At 38.1% G+C, this 20,937-nt stretch overlaps 1 protein-coding gene across 1 annotated transcript in view; it reads right to left on the bottom strand.

Annotated features, from left to right (window-relative positions):
* Window positions 1-20,937, bottom strand: part of LOC144827047 (pentraxin fusion protein-like) — a 339,174-nt gene that overhangs the window by 101,909 nt on the left and 216,328 nt on the right. The gene's annotated exons all lie outside the window — the stretch shown is intronic.

Below are 20,937 nucleotides of genomic sequence, written 5' to 3'. Positions count from 1 at the left end.
TAAATGATGAATGTTGGGAGTTGTAGTTTGCCGACGCAGCTACAGGGCATTTCCTCAAATTAACCCGGCCCACCTGGATTGCCACCAATGGCAAGACGATTTGCTTTATTTCAAAACGGATTGGCAGAGAGAAGTGTGTTACCGGCATTTGATAAAGACATTGGTTGTCGAAACGCGTCATGCCACACAATGCTGAAATAAATTCCTTTCCTGAAACCCCGCTGTGTCCTTCCGGTTCTTCAGTGCAGGAATCGTGTTTTTTATATATATATATATATATTCACTCAAAAAACCATAGGTTATAGACCATATATAGTTAGGAATTAGCATTTAAAAAACCTTTTTTACTCACACAAAACCATTGAAATTCCATATATATTCATTTGAGATGTCATCAGTGATGTCATCAGTGATGTCACTGACCATGTCATGAATGATGTAATATGTGACATGATCAGCAGTGGATTGCGGGTGCGCGATATATAGTTAGTGCAACTAACTATATATGGAATTTCAATGGTTTTGTGTGAGTAAAAAAAGGTTTTTTAAATGCTAATTCCTAACTATATATGGTCTATAACCTATGGTTTTTTCAGTGAATTTTCAAGGTGTTGTAAATGCTAATTCCTAACTATATATGGTCTATAACCTATGTTTTTTTCAGTGAATTTCATTGGTTTTTTAAAAGCTAATATCTATAGCTGTAAAATGTATTCTTTTTTAAATCAAAAAATATATTTTATATGTTTATTAATAATTTTTTTTATTATTCTTTTTTTTTGTTCGCTCCCGGTTCGCGAACCGGGAAGCTTCCCGTTAGCTCAATTTGGTGCCGCGACCCGGTCCGCGAACCGGTAACCGTTCCGTTTGCGCAACTGCCGCGTTAGAAATCAACATCGTGACGCGTCGCGGAAGCGCGACGTATCACGTTGTCGCGTAATGCGTCTTATGACGCGCCGCGTTAGCGCACCCGGAAGTGCTCCGGTACGCGAACCGAGACGCGAAGCGCAGCTCCCCGGAAGCGATCCGGGGCGCGTCGCAAAAGCGCGACGTATCGCGTTGCCGCGTAATGCGTCTTATGACGCGCCGCGTTAGCGCACCCGGAAGTGCTCCGGAGCGCGAACCGAGGCGCGAAGCGCAGCTCCCCGGAAGCGATCCGGGGCGCGTCCCGCAGCGCGTAACATAAGCATAACAGGTCATGTGACTTGTTAATAAAACTTTTCATTGGTTCATTTCACTTTTGGTTTCCTAATGATGTAAGGCTAGGTCATGTGACCTAAAAATAACACTTTTCATTGGTTTAGAACTATTTTTTTTCCAAAATGATGAAAGCCCCCACCTTTTTTCTCACTCTGACTTTCAACTTTGTGAAAGGAAGACCTATTTTGCTGAGTGGAAAATGGCTTCACTAGTAGCTGCAGCTGGTGCACCCCCACCACCACCACCACCTCCTCATAGGAAGAGAGGACCACCTCCACAGTTCCTTCCCAACACAGAGGAGGAAGAGGATGATGAAGAGGAAGAGGAAATACAGCCAACACAGTTTTTACGTGAGGAGCCCCGGATATCTCACCATAAAAATAGTTTCATTTGGCAGTTTTTTTCTTTTCCTGAAGGACAAAAAAAAGTTAATGCTCGCTATGTGACGTGCCTCATATGCAAAGAGGACTTATCTAGAGGCACAAATAAGAAGTATAGTTACGGCAACTATACTATGCACCGTCACAGGCAGAGGTGGCATCCACTAAATTACAGCAGGGCAGAGATGCGTGACCTCCAGGACAACCCACCAACTCCTGTGGCCAGGACATCGGCACAGGTAACTCTGTCGGGGCCAGAGGCACGGGAAACAGTGCCAAACATTCAAGACAACTTTGTCCACATGAAGATAGTGTGTTTATATTGCGGTACCTTACTCTCATGTGGCAATATGAGTATTAATTTGATAAACAGAGCATTTGAAAACCACAAGTGCTCAAAACGCCCCAAAAAAAAAAAAATTTTTGCTCCTGTTGAGCCCTTTCCAATGCCTGTTTTTCGTTGTTTCCCCCCCAAAAAACCAAAAAAAACATACAATTGTTCAAAAAATACAAAAAAAACAAAAAATGTTCAGAAAAATAAAAAAAAAATATAAAACAACAAAAACATTAAAAAAAAATTGCTAGAATGTTTAGCACTCTGGCAACCTCTATTTCTTTTGGTTCGCTTCCCGGTTCGCTCGCCGGTACACGAACCGGGAGCGAACCCAAAAAATGTTTTCCAAAAAAAAGAAGAGTAAGTATAAGGGAAGTAAACAGAGAGTAATGTTAAAAGAAAAGACAGCTATAGGGACTAAACCAGAGATACTGTTTAATAGATTTATTTACCGAAGAAAAGATGTAAAAGGATATAATTGTGAAAAACAAAATAGATAAGGAAGTGAAAGAAAAAAAGGAGAGTAGAAGAATAACAAAGAAGAGTTTCTTAGAGAATGTGAGTGAATGTTCAAAATAAGATTAAAACATGTGGAATAACAGAGAGAAAAAACAGAAAGCAGAAAAGAAGAAGTAACAGAAAAAGAATAATTGAAACAGCAAAGAAATGTAAATAACATAGGGGCATATTATCAACATAGGCAATAAAAGTTTTGCAGCTTTTATCGGCAGAAATGTGTCGCTAAAGCCGCTTTTGCTGCAGAAAACTGCCGCTAAAACCGCTTTTGCAGCAGTTTTCTGCTGATAAAAGCAGCAATAATTTTATTGGCTGTGTTCATAATATGCCCCTTAGTGTGCTTCAACTACACAGAGAAAGCATAATGAACAAGTAGTGAAAGAGTGATCAGTCAGAGACACTAAGAGTAATAGAGACGGAGTGAGTGAACAAGAGTGAGGAACTATGAGAAGAGAAAGACTGAGAAAAGGAGTGGAAGGAGTAGAGTAAGTAAGTAATAGAGAAAGGAATGAGGGAAGTAGCAAAGGCAGGAAAGTGAGGGTTAAAGAAATGAAGTAGTGAAACTAATAGAAGTTAAATGTGATAGAAATGTAACGAAAAGAGTAGAAAACATTTACCTTATAATTGTCGTTAACTTAGTCACTTGTTATTTTTATACTTTCAATCTGTGAAAGAGAGAACAAACATTTGAAAAATATTAAAACATGTATTTAAAAATTAGAAAAGACAAGGGAAAAGATTGAAGGACAAACAGTTTTTCAACAACTTGACACTTACAGAAGCTTCTGCTTCTCCAGGCCCCCTACACAGTCCTAAAGATATACATTTTAAACTAACAGTACGTTGATGCAGATGAACTGAGGCCTATCTTGGAACATGGTGCATCTTTTGCACTGCTGTTGTCTCACAAAAGTGACGAAATGGCAGCGCAAAAGAGGTGCACAATCATCATAAAACTGTTCCTAACATTTTAAATGATTGATTCAGGATGGCAATAAGGTGTGTCCTATCCAGACGTTTGTTTCAGGTGAGGCCTACTCAGGGTTGCAGATGAAATTTAGGCTTGTTGAAGAGTACAGATGAGATAATACATGTCCAGGCCAACCAATAAAGTTCAGACCTCCTCTGTTTCCCTGAACAGGCCTAAACTTCATCTGCACAATGTGATTCGTAATGTTAGGAAACACAGGTAATGTATTTGAAAAACGTGCAATTTCATTTGCTCATTTCACAATCACATCACTTGTGTTTCCTTTGGTTAGGTATCTCATTGTGGAAATGTAGTCTATCATATGAAAGACTATGTAGAATGTGAGCACTGTATGCAACAACTTTGCCACTTACAGAAGCCTCAGCTTCTCCATGTCTACTACACATTTCTAAATGTATATCATAAGTACAAAAAGTACAGAATTAATTATACATGTTAAATGGTTTATTTTTGCTGTTCTCAGAATTTATCAAATTTCACTAAAAACAGTGACTTGAAGGTATTCATCATATAACAGCGGGGGAAAAAAACCACAATCAAAATGATTGTGTTTAAAAAACCCATATAACATAATCAATCAGAAATCAGAACTCCTCAAAAGTAACTTACTTTCCATGACGTCGAAGGATGTCCTATGAACAGCTTACACTCGGTTGTGCTGTTTTTATTTTCAGCCCGCCACTTTCTGAAAGAAAACCTCCATCGTTTTGAAAAATATGTTACATACAATAAATGACTTCTCGCTCTCTACCACACGTTTCCACAAGGCCAAATCATGTAAGAGCCATTTATAACTCTTGGAATTCTTGTAAGCAAATCCCGTCATTTTGTATTTCCGCAACTTTTCAGAAAGAAAATGTTCAAGATCACTTTCACAATCCTGGACTAGTAATATCTTACCCTTCTTGCTCACTCATGTTCTACATTTCCTATGACACTGATACTGCTTACTATGAAGCAGACTTACACTACCTCTATGACTACTACAATTATTTAATTCTCTACATCACCTTTAATCACAAAGCAATATAAAACAGTAGATAAAATTATATCAACCCCTAGAATCATTATACGCCAGTTACCTACCCTAAATTCTCTTTTCTGAAAACAGAAAGTAAGAATATTTTTAAATAAAAAGGCAACATTGTATCGTAGTCAAATGGGAATAATTTTCGAAACAGCAATTTTTTTAACATTTTTAATAAGGTGTGTAATAAGCGGATCTGTCAAATGACCATCATGCCATATAATAGCTGCAGTTACAAATGTTCTTCCTAAAATCAACGACTGTGTAGCCACAACATTTGTAATTAAAGTTGAAGACTTACTTTCATCAGGTTTGTATAGTTGGATTTTTAAAATGACATTATAATCAAAAGTTTGGACCAATAATCTAGACAGCATTGCAGACTTACATTCCCTCTACTCCATGTTTTGATTGGCTGCTTGAATTAGCTTATAAAAAGAAACAGTTTTTCTGAACTCATACAAAGTGCATGACGTCAAGTGTTATGGTAAGAACACCGTTTGCTTTGGGAAATACTCTGTTGTCCTTCAACTAATCTCTGCCCACCACTTTCTGTAAGAAAATCTTCTTTTTTTCCAGGAACTATTTAAAACTCAAAAATAACTTTTGACTCTGTACTACACTTATCCTCAAGGCCAAATCATGTAGGAGCCATTAGAACCTCTGGAAATTCCTCAGAGCAAATCCTGAGATTCCTTCCCTAAAATTTTGGTTTTAAAAACACCAGGTAAGAATTTTTAAGGTCAAAAGGCAATTCTTTTTTTTAAAGTTAAAACAGAATCATTGCAGAATGACCAGCCATTTCTAGACTTTAAATAAGCTGTGTAATGTCCTGATGTTATTGAAGGACCGTCATGATATATAATTGCTGCAGTTACAAAAGTCCTTCCTGATATTGACAACTGTGAAGCCACAAAATTTTTAATTAAAGTTGTCAATTTTGTTCCATCAGGCCTACATCGTTGGAACATTAAAATGACATACTGGCCATATGTTCGTATAAATAATGTGGACAACATTTCAGACTTACATTGGCTACACTCCATGTTGTGATCAGCTGCTTTTACTAGCTTATTAAAGGAGACTGATTTACTGTCTGGCAAAGTTAAATATATAAATCTTTCTGAGTCTACACTAGTAGTACTTGATACCCTACAGTTCTCGCAGTCATGCTGCCATTGATAAGAAAGCCCAAACAGCTGATCTATATCTACACCTTCAGCATGCAATACATCAAGCATATACATTAAAAACTCCTGACAATCTTGCTGAATATTTTGAGAGAATTGTGTTTGCATTGAACATCTGTCTAACAGATTTCGAATTTCAGACACACTTTCTATTTTTGTTCTATCAGTGCTACATTTCTCTAACACAGAATTCAACAAACTGCAAAATCTTTGATCCAAATTGACCACAATCTCTTCTTTTACATTTTCTAGAGAAAAGACAACATTAACCACTACATTAGCATAGCAGTTGACACCAGAACTGTTTTCAAATTGAAAACCAACAACATCTTCAACAGAATCCTTTTTGTTTCTGCTTATAATTTCAGGTTCATCGACTTTTCGTCTTTTTGCTACAACCTCCCCAGTATTGGTCACATTTCTTCGTTTCCGGCCTACCACACGTTTCTCAAACAAAGGATATTGAGGCAAATGTGGCGCATACTCTCTTCTTAACCTATTGTATTCCTTAACACAATCTAGATCCGCACAAATGTTTGTGACATCACACTCAATCAAGTACAATCCCGATAAAGTTCTAACTTGTGACAATGCCACATATGCCATACCCTCCTTGAACACAGAACTGCCAATATTCACCAATGCACTGTCTACACTTAAACCTTGCGATTTATGGATTGTCACCGCATATGCCAAGCAAACAGGAAACTGCTTACGGCGAACATATAAGTCTTTTACAAGCAAAAATCTAGCAGAGCAACGACCAATTAGCTGTACTTCCTCAATGCCATCAAATTTAATTTTAAAAAATTCAATTCCATCTCTATTTCTGTATTTCACAAAATCAACAACATTACCCATTGATCCATTTACCAGACCTCTTTCAACATGTAAATTCCTTCTTAAAATTATACGGCAGTTCAAGCACACATTCAGAGTCTTTTCAAAACCTGCAGTTTTAGATATACTCTTCTCTAATGAATCCAATTTTGTTTTCAAATTCTCAGACAACATAATTGTTGATCCCATATGCTCTACTCTGTCAATAGCTTCCAGTTTCACAATCTCTTGCTTTTCTAAATGCAACATTTTGTTGTTGAATTTGGCACATTCTGCAAGAGTTGGCATCAAACATATTCCAGATTTCTTCTCAGTAATTTTCTGAAAAATATTCTCAGGCACAACATCTTGTTCTGGATATAAATTTGACAGTAATCGTGCATGTAAAGCTTCTTTCCCATGCTCGGTCACTTTTCCAATTCTAACATCTTGTAGAATAGTCTTGTAAACTTCATCCTTCGCCTGACGCATATTTTCATGCAGTTCAGCATAATTGAAGTTTAACCATATATTGACGTTGCCAATGCTGCCTAGGCACTTCCTGGTATCTTCATGCGTGAGCATTTTGAACACAGGTTGCCCTTTCACTGGTGTCAGCTGCAGAAGATCTCCGAAAACAATGATGTGTTTGCCACCAAATAACACATCATACTCTGTTTTGAGAACTTCTTGCATTCTCAAATGCACAAAGGCAAGCATGACATTGGAAACCATGCTTACTTCGTCAATGATAAGAAGTTTCATTTTCCTCAAGATTCTTGAAACTTCAAAACAAGCATCTCCAGATAGCTTGTGATATTGTAATTTGTTGTCATGCTCCACTGGCAGCATCAGTAAACGATGAAAAGTAATCCCTTTAATGTTATGTGCTGCCAGTTGGAGCGGTGACAACACAAGACAGCGATGACTCTGTCCTTTCCTGCAAATAACATGAAATTGCTTTAATAAGGAAACTTTTTCCAGTTCCCGCTTCTCCACTCACGTACAGTCGGACAGGCTTCAACGACGTACATGAGCACTCTTTCTTGTCATGACTTAATCCATGATCAATTTGCATGGTAACTTCGTCATATATTTTCCTCTGCTCAACGTTGAGTTGTCTTTCCAACTCTTCTAAGTTAACCGCATCCTCCTGAGCATGTGCCATGGCTCTTTCCACTTCATTCATAGCAGTGGCAGCTTCATTTTCGATAACAGGTCCTCCTAGTGGATCCTGACTCAATGAAGCAGAACTCTGACTGTCCTGAGAACTGTCTCTGGCAATCTCGGCTGCAATCATTGCTTCCTGCTCAATTTCCGCATTCAACATTTCTACATATTTGGGAAAAGCAGGACATTCTATGGTCTCCTTGGCGGCATTGAAAGAGTCTTCGTAACAGAGAAAATCTCCAAGCAGTTCCTCTTCTGCACGCCAAGGCTTGAAAAGTTGCAAAAGTGCTAAATAGAAAAACTCCTTTTTTTCAGGAGATTCGCCACTCAATTTTCGATGGTTTACCAAGTGGCATTTTCTTTGCTTGACCAGACATCCCTCACTTCCTATTACAGCATACACTCCTTTCTCAGTATCTTCTTTGATGTTCCTCTTGAATATGTAATTTTGAAGAACCTCATATAAACAAACATTCTCGAGGTGAATGCTTCGATTTGGATAATATGTATCCAACATGTTGGTCTTCAAAATGTCGGTACTGTTTGGCTCCTTTTCCGCCAAATACTCAATTTCCCGCACAGGTTTGAGAACTCGATTACGCGTTGCAGCAAGACCAAGACTCGCCCAAACGATACTCCTGGACTTGGCATAGAGACTTGCTGAAGACAACCGGTCAGAACATTCGTGCGCTCCAATTTCTCGATGCGACAACATCTTCAGACTGAAACTGTACAACTTCTTGCTGAGGCTCTTTTCATGGGAAATGTCCTCCCACATATCCTTCAATTCTGTCTTCTCTTTTTTGGTGATGTAAGACGTCACATACCGAGCCACAGCCATACAGTTATCAGCCACAAACTGTATATCCATGTTAGCATTCCACATGGACAAAATCACCGGGTTGTAGTCGTTGATGTACTTGGACTCTTCGTTCCTCTTCAAATTGTATGTGTTTTTAGGTGATTTCTTCATCACATTATGTCGCAGCGAAGACATCAAACTGTTTACTCTTCCTTTAGAAATCACCGGTCGTGGAAAGCCGAAACGACATTTGGTGTAGAACTTGTCCTTGTTTCGGAATTTACGACAACAGTACTTTCCACATCGATGGCTTTGGAAACGCAGAACTTTTTCTCTTAGGCTTTTCTTCTCCTTTGCATTTGGAACAGCACACGTAGAATACTGTTGTATAAAACTCATCACTGAGTCTTCTGGATCCGTTCCAAATTTAGGTGCATCCTTGATCCACAGCAACATATGTATATGAGGAGCACCTCTTGCTTGGTACTCCTTTCTCCAGAAGAAATCCAACACCTCTCCAAGAGGTGGATTCTTCTTATTCATGATGAAAGACATCATAGCTTCAAATCTATGATTGAAGTACCTACATACATTGACTGGATCCAAAGAGCACAGTTCTCCGGGTGTCTTGAATTCGATGTTTTCTACGTTAGCATTTGCCTCTCGTAGAAATTCAAGTAAGTCTTCCCAGCCATACTCGGCACAGCTCAGAGTGAGGAACCATGTGGGAGTTCCTAAGTTCCTCAGCATACATTTTAAATCACCATGACGACGGTACCAGTACTCATTAGTACCACGCTGACACGCCATGAGATTAATCAGGTGAGAATCCAAAATACTGTCTTGGACATTGACTTTATCCATAAAGTCACTTGCCGAGATGTTTTGCATGTGTATACCACTTTTCAAGATGCGGTTCACTGCATATGACAGTCCAGACAGATCGCTTTCAAACAGGAGATGAAACAAATAAGGAATGCATTGTCGAAACCTAGCATCTCCTGCATACAATCGCAAAGTCCGGTATTCAGAAGCAGGAATTTGATGAGGTCGCTCATCATATCTTCCTCCCTGACCTGTTGGAAAAAGCTGTGGGAAACACCGAGCTTCCAAACTTTCCTCCCAAACACTAATGGGACTCCCTTTGGCTTGTTTCATTTGAAACAACTCAATAGCATTCCCCATGACTTCCTTGGAATGCAAAGGATGAACACTATAATGTTCATATATTTCTTCACTAGTAGAGGGTTCTACTTTCTCAATTTGACCAGCACACAAATCGCTATCCTCTTCCTCACTTACTTCCTCTTCTGCAACATATACATTCTTATAGTATTTATTATTTTTTTTCAAATTCAATGTTGCCTTTTTAACTTTCCTAACATCCACTAAATCTTGCCATATTTTCTTATTCTTTGTCGGAACCCCATTAACTAAGATAACCAGAGGTTCCTCTTCCACTTTTTCTACTCCAATTGTGTTAATGTTTTTCTTCAAATCTAGAGGCAAATAAACAACTCTTCCCTTTAATCCTCTCTGTAAATCTGATGGAGGCAATTTCCCTGTCTTTGGCTCCATTCTTACAATAGCCTGAAAGGGATGGATACTTTGAATCAAAATAGATTCATAAGTATTTAAATCCTTCAATTCAGAAGGAATCTCAACCAATTCCAGATTATTATGAACTGCTCTAGCAGGCATCTGGTTTTGATTTAATTTGCAACAACAATAAGTACACACACGTTGATCCAATCCCAAATCAAAACAATTTTCTGCCATCAAGTATGTTGCGAAATCCTTCCATTCACTATTATTTTCCCTTTCACTTTTTGCATATAAATCCACTAACTTAGTCTGATTCTTATAATAAGTGCGTCGACAACACACACAAGTGAAATTTGGCCTCTCACTTGATTTGACCTGAAACGTCGCAATTTCCCTCTGGAAATTATCTGTACTGGAAACCTGTACACTATCTTCCACATTACCTGCTTCTTCTTGGTCAATTTCAACATTCTCCTCTTTACTTCCAAAGTAACAAAACTCAATTTCTTCACATATATTCTTCACATCCATTTCAGAACCATGCAAAAGAGCAGCGCATAATTGTTTAAGCATAATTGCTGGACTCTTAGCATAATACAACATTCTAACTAATTTCCTCACTTTATTATGATGCACTGCTAGCATCCTGAAATGATGAAAAACACTCTGGCATACTCTCCTGGAAAGACAAGCCAGTGAATGACCATGCAAACCTGTCACTTCTCTCACTCTGCAAGGATCTAATTCTTGCAACAACCTCATTTTCTGCTTCAAACTTTTCTTATTAAATGACCGTACAAAATCACAAAGCAAATTGATGGAATCCTGTCGCACACTGCAAATAATACTACACTTCCAGGTGTACACAGGACCCTTAGCACGTCTTCCTAAAACCTCATTACCTAACACCTCTTCTGCCTCTGTTGTCACAAGTTTTTCTTTTTCAACTGGACAACCATCTTTCACTTCATAAGCTCGACCACTGGTGTCAACTGCATGCACCAAATCATTATCCTGGAAATAACTCTCCTCATTATAAAATGCCTCACAGCTTGAACTATGCATCCATTCTCCAGAAAAAACTTCACAAAAATTACTACGATTAACTATTCTCTTCCATCTACTATTTCTTTTGAAATCATAAATTGCCTTGTTTAGCTTCCTAATTCTATTGATTATCAAAATAAATAACTTACGTTTAATTTGAAATGCCTGATCAATAACTTTCTCAACTTTTTTTTTTCTCTTATAAAAAACCACTTTCTGTTGACCTTTCTTAATATTTTTTAACAAATTGCCAATTATCCTGTTGCGGAACATTCGTTTACGAATGTCCCTAAACTGTTGTTTCCTTCTACTATCATGCACAGAGTTATCTCTTGCTCTAGCAGTAACATTTTTCATTGGCCTTTCCTTTCCGTTTGAATTGCTTCTCTTTTTCTTGACTGAAACATTTTCTGTAGTAATATTTTTTTTACTACAAATATTTCTTATAAATGTTTTTGTACTCTTACCCGGTGCTTTCTTGGTGACTTGACAAATCTTTTTGTTAGAGGACTGCTGCTTTTTTTCATTAACCTGCTGTCTTTGACGTTTTGCAGCCTTTCTCACTCTTTCTTTGGTTGGCATGCTGAAATCTTGAAATGATCTGCAGTTGAATCTGTGGTAAAATATAATAAAAAATGTTATTAACCACTATTACCCAACAGTAAATCAATAACAGTAATCAAAAACTTAAAACACTACTTGACATTTTTACATAGAAGATTTTTTAGTGCTTGGCAAATTTAGAATACAGAAATAGCAGAAAAGAAATGGAATTTATATTCATGTTACCTGTGCTATTGTATATGTGAATCTGATCTAATTTTATGAGCATATTTTAATATTTTATTGAAGACACTACACATAACCTGTTTTTGAAGGTGTCTTTATTTTTAAATTAAACGGTTTACATTTTTACTTTTTATTTATTATACATTTTTAAAAAAAATGTTTATAGTTCCATAGGCTCAAGCACGTCAGCTTCCCATCCTATGTCATATAATTCGGACAAATCTGCATCCTCATCACGTTCTTCTTCATCCTCAGAATTGAAATCATCCAAGGGATCAACATCCACTGATGTTTCAATTACGAGTTCAATGATGAGGTCAAAATCAACTGATTGCTGATTGTCGCTCATGTTGATGTTGTCTTTATCTTTAAAGAAAGATAACAACAATGAGATGTTGCAGAGTAAGAGACAAATCTCAGAGATTATAATAGTAAAATTGTTTAACAAGAGTAACATTTTGCAGCTATTATATAGCCATGTCCAACGATGCTGAGCAGGTGAAGCCTATGTCTAATTTTTCAGTGAACAGGACTCATCTCTTCTTAACCTTGGATAAGCCTCACCGACTCTGTTTCCCCTGCACATACTTAAATGTAAAGGGGCAGATTTATGTTAAATGGCACATCCCCAGGCATGCACCAGTTAACGTGCACCGCTGCTCTGCCACTCATGGTGTGCCGCATTTACAATCAGATAGGAGAAAGCTACGTCAAAACCCTGGGCCTGCTTGAAGCAGGCATAGGTCTTGACGCAACATTGTGGAGATGGGGCACCCCTGAGCCTTGCTGGAGCTGCATCGCACTTGCGATACAACTCCAGCAATGCGCCACCTTTACGGCACAGATGCGTCACGCATCTGTGCCATTTTTGCCCCATGCTGCGCCGCATTGTAAATGCAGCACACCATGGGTGGCGGAACAGCAGCGCAGGATGACTGGCACATCCCTGGTGATGCGCCAGTCATCATAAATCTATCCCTAAGCTTCTTATCTTGTTAGAGATGAACCGCCATATGTATCATCAAACTATTTTGCATTTCCTAAATAGCGAATTTTAAGGGATAAATAGCAATTCTTTACCATTCCTAATTTGCGATGAGCAAATTGCTAATTGCAAATTACCCATTCATTTCCATGGGCCAGGAGGTCCATAGGAATGAAGGTGCAATTTGCGATTAGCAATTAGCTCATCGCAAATTAGGAATTTTTCCAAAGGTGCAGGGGTGTCTCAAGAACACCCTGCTGCACCCCTGAAAAAGAAATTTGGGGGCATATGGCGCACATACATGCCCTAAGGGCATGTATGGGCGTCATATGGCACCTTTTGTTTTTTGGAAAAAAAGCTTTTTGAAAAGAATTCGCAAATTACCACCAACTAGAAGTTGGTGGTAATTTGCAAATCCTTAATGGCATTTTTTGCATATTTTTTGTTTGATACATTGCATTTAAGGAATCGCAAAATTTGCAAATCCTTCAGTACAATCGCAAAATAAGGAATAGCAATTTTTGCTATTCCTTATTTTGCATCTAACTTGTTTGATACATACCATTTGTCTAATTAGCATTCGCAAAGGCCAAAATTCGCAGAATTTTGACCTTTGCGAATGCTAATTAGCTTGATACATATGGCCCCAAATGAGGCCTGTCTTGCAACATGGTGCATCTTTTGCATCACTGCTGCATCGGTTTCATGTGGCACGTTTTTTTTACACCATGACACATCTGCCTAAATGCATCAATTTGTAATTTTGTCGCCTCATAGCAAATCTTTTGCACCGCCGCTGCATCAGAAAAGTGACGCACAGTGGCGCAAAAGAGGCATACACCTATCATAAATCTGTCCCTAGCATTTTAAATGATTAATTCAGGATGACGATAAGGTGTGGCCTATCCAGAGGTTTGTTTAAGGTGAGGCCTACTCAGGATTGCAGATTAAAGTTACGCTTGATGAAGAATACAGAGGAGATAATACATGTAAAGGCCTATCAATGAAGTAAGTAATGTCCACTTTATTGCGCCAGTCATCATAAATGTATCCCTAAGCTTCTTATCTTGTTACAGATGAACCGCCATATGTATCATCAAACTATTTTGCATTTCCTAAATAGCGAATTTTAAGGAATAAATAGCGATTCTTTACCATTCCTAATTTGCAATGAGCAAATTGCTAATTGCAAATTACCCATTCATTTCCATGGGCCAGGAGGCCCATAGGAATGAAGGTGCAATTTGCGATTAGCAATTAGCTCATCGCAAATTAGGAATTTTTCCAAGGGTGCAGGGGTGTCTCAAGAACACCCTGCTGCAGCCCCTGAAAAAGAAATTTGGGGGCATATGGTGCACATACATGCCCTAAGGGCATGTATGGGCGTCATATGTCACCTTTTGTTTTTTGGAAAAAAAGCTTTTTGAAAAGAATTCGCAAATTACCACCAACTAGAAGTTGGTGGTAATTTGCAAATCCTTAATGGCATTTTTTGATTATTTTTTGTTTGATACATTGCATTTAAGGAATCGCAAAATTTGCAAATCCTTCAGTGCAATCGCAAAATAAAGAATAGCAATTTTTGCTATTCCTTATTTTGCATCAAACTTGTTTGATACATACCATTTGTCTAATTAGCATTCGCAAAGGCCGAAATTCACAGAACTTTGGCCTTTGCAAACGCTAATTAGCTTCATACATATGGCCCCAAGTGAGGCCTGTCTTCCAACATGGTGCATCTTTTGCATCACTGCTGCATCAGTTTCATGTGGCACGGTGTTTTTTACACCATGACACATCTGCCTAAATGCATCAATTTGTAATTTTGTCGCCTCATAGCAAATCTTTTGCACCGCCGCTGCATCACAAAAGTGACACACAGTGGCGCAAAAGAGGCATACACCTATCATAAATCTGTCCCTAGCATTTTAAATGATTAATTCAGGATGACGATAAGGTGTGCCCTATCCAGAGGTTTGTGTAAGGTGAGGCCTACTCAGGATTGCAGATGAAAGTTACGCTTGATGAAGAATACAGAGGAGATAATACATGTAAAGCTCTACCAATGAAGTAAGTGATGTCCACTTCATTGCGCCAGTCATCATAAATGTATCCCTAAGCTTCTTATCTTGTTAGAGATGAACCGCCATATGTATCATCAAACTATTTAGCATTTCCAAAATAGCGAATTTTAAGGAATAAATAGCGATTCTTTACCATTCCTAATTTGCGATGAGCAAATTGCTAATTGCAAATTACCCATTCATTTCCATGGGCCAGGAGGCCCATAGGAATGAAGGTGCAATTTGCGATTAGCAATTAGCTCATCGCAAATTAGGAATTTTTCCATAGGTGCAGGGGTGTCTCAAGAACACCCTGCTGCACCCCTGAAAAAGAAACTTGGGGGCATATGGCGCACATAAATTTTAACAACATTCCTTTACCTCAAAAACGATTTTCAAGTCATAATTTGAAAACACTGCCCACGGGGAAATGACTTAAAATGTCCTTAAGACACATGAAAGCATTTTTTGATTGCCTTTCCAGCATGGTTGGGTCACTTTTAACATGGCTATGTAACACAAACATTCAAAATCTAAATTTGCCATGCACAGGTGGGAGCATATTTACAAGGAATGTGCCCCACGGAGAAAGGTCTTTTAATGTAATATGGGAAAAATGACATCAGAGACACTGAAATGCCTTATAAAGAAGCATACACCATTATGTCCTTGTCATAAATTTAAAAACCATTCCTTTTCCCCAAAAACGATTTTCAAATCATAATTTCAAAACACTGCACATGGAGAAATGACTTAAAATGTCCTTAAGACATATAAAAGCGTTTTTTGATTGCCTTTGCAGCATGTTTGTGTCACTTTTAACATGGCTATGTAACGCAAACATTCAAAATCTAAATTTGCCATGCACAGGTGGGAGCATATTTACAAGCAATTTGCTCCACAGAGAAAGGTCTTACATTAAAATGGGAAAAATAACATCAGAGACACTCAATTGCCTTATAATGAAGCATACACCATTATGTCCTTGTCATAAATATTATAACCATTCATTTTCCTCAAAAACGATTTTCAAGTCATAATTTGAAAAGACTCCACAGCTCCTATGCACAATAACACCCTGTCAGTACTAATACTTCACATTTTCTCCAATTACATTTTCTCAAAGAAACAAAATCTATTTGTAAAACACTTGAGACAAAGCAACATTTGAAGAACACAACTTTCTTCATAATTTTCTCCTTAAAGCACACTATTCTCTATCTAAATTAAAGAAATCTTTTCTCACCTTAGCAAATACTTTGAGTTTCAAAACAGTCTCAGAAACACACCAATTTGTCTTCAGCAGAGCAAAAGGTATGCACTCCAGAGTCTGCAGCTATCAACAGCACAGAAATGCTGTAATTCTTCACACATATCTCTCATGTCACCCAATCAAAACTCTTCCCTCACTTTTTTTCAAATGAAAAACCCTTCCCCCCTCTGCCCTTTCTGCCTTTTCTGCATGGCAACCACGTCTTGGAAGACCTCTGGTGTTTGCAAGTTCACACAACAATGTTGCAATTGAACTCTGAACTCTCAGTGCACCTCATATCCAGTGCATTCTTTCATTTAATGATTTTTTCTTGACCACTCAAAATACATCTTTCAAACAACTCATCCATGCACCCTAACTTTCTGTTTTCAGCAATCAAAATCCACCAATCACTGTTACTGCTTCATTAACACAGAAACTCCACAGTTTTTTTCATTTTAAACTCTTATTTTTTCAACTGCCATTTCATTGCCACACTTCATCTGACTGCAGGAGAACCTTCTCTCACCATGTTTTCTGTCTGGATTGTTGGACATAGTTACATCTATTGGGCTCAGAGGTATGCTGAGAACAGGAATTTACCTAACCTCAATTTACAAGATGTGGAAATTAAGTGGTTTGGCCACAGAGGATTAAAATGTCACCAATTGATACCATTGGTGAAAACCTTTATGCATTTGCCAAAACCTGACCTGTTAATTGTGCACTGTGGAGGTAATGATTTAGGCACTTTGACTGGGGTAGGTCTGGAAATGCTTTTAAAGGACACCTTTGAGCAATTGATGGCACTTTTTCCTCAGACTGCCTTGGTATATTCAAATATATGCCAAAGACAGAAATGGAGGTGGTCAAACCAATTTTGTCCACAAATTGAGAAGTCGAGGAAGCATGTAAACAAATCTGTTTCAGCTTACATGAGAGACCATGGAATGGGCTTCCTGTACAACAATAACTTGCGTTACTACATGCAAGATATCTACAGAGGAGATGGAGTTCACTTCTCAGATGAGGGCAACAGAATTTTCATTCTAAATTTAAGACTGTGCATTGGTACCTACTTATAAGTACCTAAATGTACCATAAACCCAAAAGCTCTTCTCAGAGCTACCCTACATCTGATCACTCACAATTATTATTTTACTCTAACATTTTTCACTAATTTTCAACAAAGTACGCTCCCTGGGGCGCTACCCGGTACGCGAACCGGGAGCTAACCTCGCTAAATTTAAAAAAAAATGTTTTTTTTCGCACATATGGGCCTCCTCAGCCACCCTCAGAAAACCTAGGGGGTCAAGATAAGTCTACCGTGCCCCCTTCTACCCATTCTGAACATTATTTGCCCTCCATCTTGTATCTTAATTCGACCGAAACACAAAATGGTGGACTCCCGTAACGGTTAAGGTTCGCGAACCGGGGCACTCGCCAGTTCACGTACCGGGTCGCTCCCTGGGAAGCGCACCATCAAAAAAGGTGGGAAAGTAGTTTACAGAAAAGCGACTGGAGACAATCTCACCAAATATAGATTACCTCATACTACATACCAATGCCTACCATTTTCACAAATTTGATTGAAATTCCATTTAACCATTTAGCCTGTAGACCTCTCTAAATACCCTGAGGTAAATTACTTCACAAAACACATCTGAAGTGTTGGAATTGACAACCAATTAAAATGTTACTTTAATTTTCTACTTTTTTTACCTGACATTTGATTGGCTATGTACCTGAATATATATAAAGGAAGAGAGAGAAACACAGCCATTTTGACTACTACTTCCTGAACTACATTGCAAGATCATTTTCACTCACAACTTAAACTTGTTTTTAGAAGGTGAGATATTATTTTATAAATTTGAAAACATTTTCAGATAGTTATATACTATCCCTCTGTAAGAGTGAGACATTGAGAAAGGCTTGTTTATTATAATTATGGATTGATTTAGGTTTCTGTGGTATAATTATGAATTTACTTAGGCTTCTTCACAGGCACTTTTTAATAGTACTACTTCACGCCTCACAAGTACCTGTCTGAACTTAAACCCAACAGTGCCCTATCTCTACTGATATATTTATTTTTTATGCAAATTACAGCAATAAAATGGAAGGTGAGCAGAATGTTTCCTTCGAAATTGTTCTGGAGAACAACACAGAAAAAGATATTGAGGACAATGATGACTCAGATTTCATGGATGAATCACGGGACCATGAATTAGTTCAATGTGTAGAATCTGTGGATCATTTACTTCATTATGATGACGGTCAAATGTGGGAACTTATGTTCACTCAACAAGAGGACATATCGGACAGTCAAATGCTAGACGTTCTATTAAATTTTGAAAAACAATCCGAAAAATAAAATTGTATGTAATATTAAAAAATTGTTTGAGTCTTTAATCATTTTTATATGTAATTCATAAACTAGTTAAATGTTAGAAATGTTATTAAATTTTCAAACACAATCACAATAATAAATAATTGCTTAAAAAATAAAAAATTTAAAAAATAATCAACAAAAACCAACAATCAATTAACATACAGTATTTGAAAAGTCTGTCATTCTTTTTTCCTTATAGTACGCTGCCAAGAACGCTTCCCGGTTCGCGAACCGGACGCTACCCACGCAAAAAACCAAAAAACATTTTTTTTTTTGCCCCGCGGGGCCCTTTTAAAGCCTCCACATTAAACCTAGGGGGTCAGGGAGGATCTACTATGCCCCCTTATGGTCATTTCCCCCTTTGTTTTGGCCTCCTCTTGTCTCTCAATCCTACCGAGAGACAAGATGGCGGCCGCTCCGGACTGTTTAGAATGTTGACAGACACCGGAGAGCCAATCAGCTTCGCTACGCGAAGTTCCGTTACGCGTAAAGTCCGCGAACCGGAGCGCTGCCCGGTCCGCTGTTACAGATATATATCTTTTTTTGAACGATAATTTCTCAAAATCCACTGAAGCACATATATTGAGACCTAGAAAAGGCACATCGGGCTACCAGTCCCTACAATTTTGCCAAGTTTTGTGGAAATCCATTCAGCCGTTCGGGCTAAAAGTGAGGCCAACCGCCCTATGGAAAACTCAATGTTAAAAACACGTTTTGGGACCCCCCTTTTTTCTCGGCCCCCCCTTGAGGAACCCCCCCCAAATTTCCAGGGGCTGCTCAGAAACAAAATGTTCCATTTTCCAGAAAATTTCAGCCAATTCCGTCCACAAACGCCAAAGTTATTAGACATAGAACTTTCAAAAATCCCATAGAGAAAAAATCCTAACTATATATACCTACTGGCGACCGCCAGTAGGTAATATATATATAGTCACAGAAAAAAACATAGGTTATAGACCATATATAGTTAGGAATTAGCATTTAAAAAACCTTTTTTACTCACACAAAACCATTGAAATTCCATATATAGTTAGTTGTACTAACTATATATTGCGCACCCTCAATCCACTGCTGATCATGTCACATATTACATCATTCATGACATGGTCAGTGACATCACTGATGACATCACTGATGACATCTCAAATGACATCACTGATGACATCACTGATGACATCTCAAATGACATCACTGATGACATCAGATAACAACATCCAGTGACTGTATGTTTCTGTAAAGTTAAAATATGTCTTACATATTGAAGAATGAGTGGATGTATAAGTGTCTGGATGAAGGATTTAGTAGGTGCATGACTGACTGTATGAGTGAGTGATTAAATGTGTCTCACTGAGTGCATGGGTTAGTGACTAAACTGTCTTAATTTGTGCATCATTATGTCTGTTGTTCTGTAAACTGCTGCATGTGTTGATCAGTAGCTATATGAATAACTATATGGGTTATTGATTGGTTGCCTAAGTATTTGTATGGGAGACTGAGTGTGTGTGTGTGTGTGGCTGGGAGGTGTATGACTCTGTGCATAGATGTGTGAGCAGTTGATTCACTAGATGTATGGGTTCAAAAGTGCATGTGGAAACAGCTGTATGGACGGTTGACTGTGTGCATGAGTGTATTGGTGAGTGAATGGATATCTCAGTGCTACATGTCAAAGTAAGTACATATGTAAAACACAGTACATGTGAGAGTTGACATATATAAATAACTATGCATAAGAGCCAGTGAATGTGTGAGTGGCTGTATGGATCATTGTGAACTTGTAACAGGGATTGTATAAGAGAGTAAATATGTGTTAGTATATGTTTGAATAAGTAAGGTGTGTATAACTGTATAGTTGAGGAAATGGAGCTGTGATTGATTCTTTGCATGACTGACTAGGTGTGTGAGTAACTCCATGGATGAGTGACAGTCTGTGAGTGTCTGTTTACACTGAGTGTATCTAAGGTTATATTAGAGTCTGAAGAGGTTCATTGTATTATCACATGAATGATGTCATCAGTGATGTCATCAGTGATGTCTTTTGAGATGTGATCAGTGATGTCATCAGTGATGTCATCAGTGATGTCATTTGAGATGTCATCAGTGATGTCATCAGTGATATCATCAATGATGTCATTTGAGATGTCATCAGTGATGTCATCAGTGATGTCATTTGAGATGTCATCAGTGATGTCATCAGTGATGTCATTTGAGATGTCATCAGTGATGTCACTGACCATGTCATGAATGATGTAATATGTGACATGATCAGCAGTGGATTGCGGGTGCGCGATATATAGTTAGTACAACTAACTATATATGGAATTTCAATGGTTTTGTGTGAGTAAAAAAGGTTTTTTAAATGCTAATTCCTAACTATACATGGTCTATAACCTATGGTTTTTTCTGTGAATTTTCAAGGTTTTGTAAATGCGAAT

This window comes from Lissotriton helveticus, chromosome 4_1 (assembly GCF_964261635.1).
Source record: "Lissotriton helveticus chromosome 4_1, aLisHel1.1, whole genome shotgun sequence".
Lineage (NCBI taxonomy): Eukaryota > Metazoa > Chordata > Amphibia > Caudata > Salamandridae > Lissotriton > Lissotriton helveticus.
The sequence above is the reverse complement of the archived record's forward strand: the minus strand, read 5'-3'. Positions and strand labels throughout refer to the sequence as shown.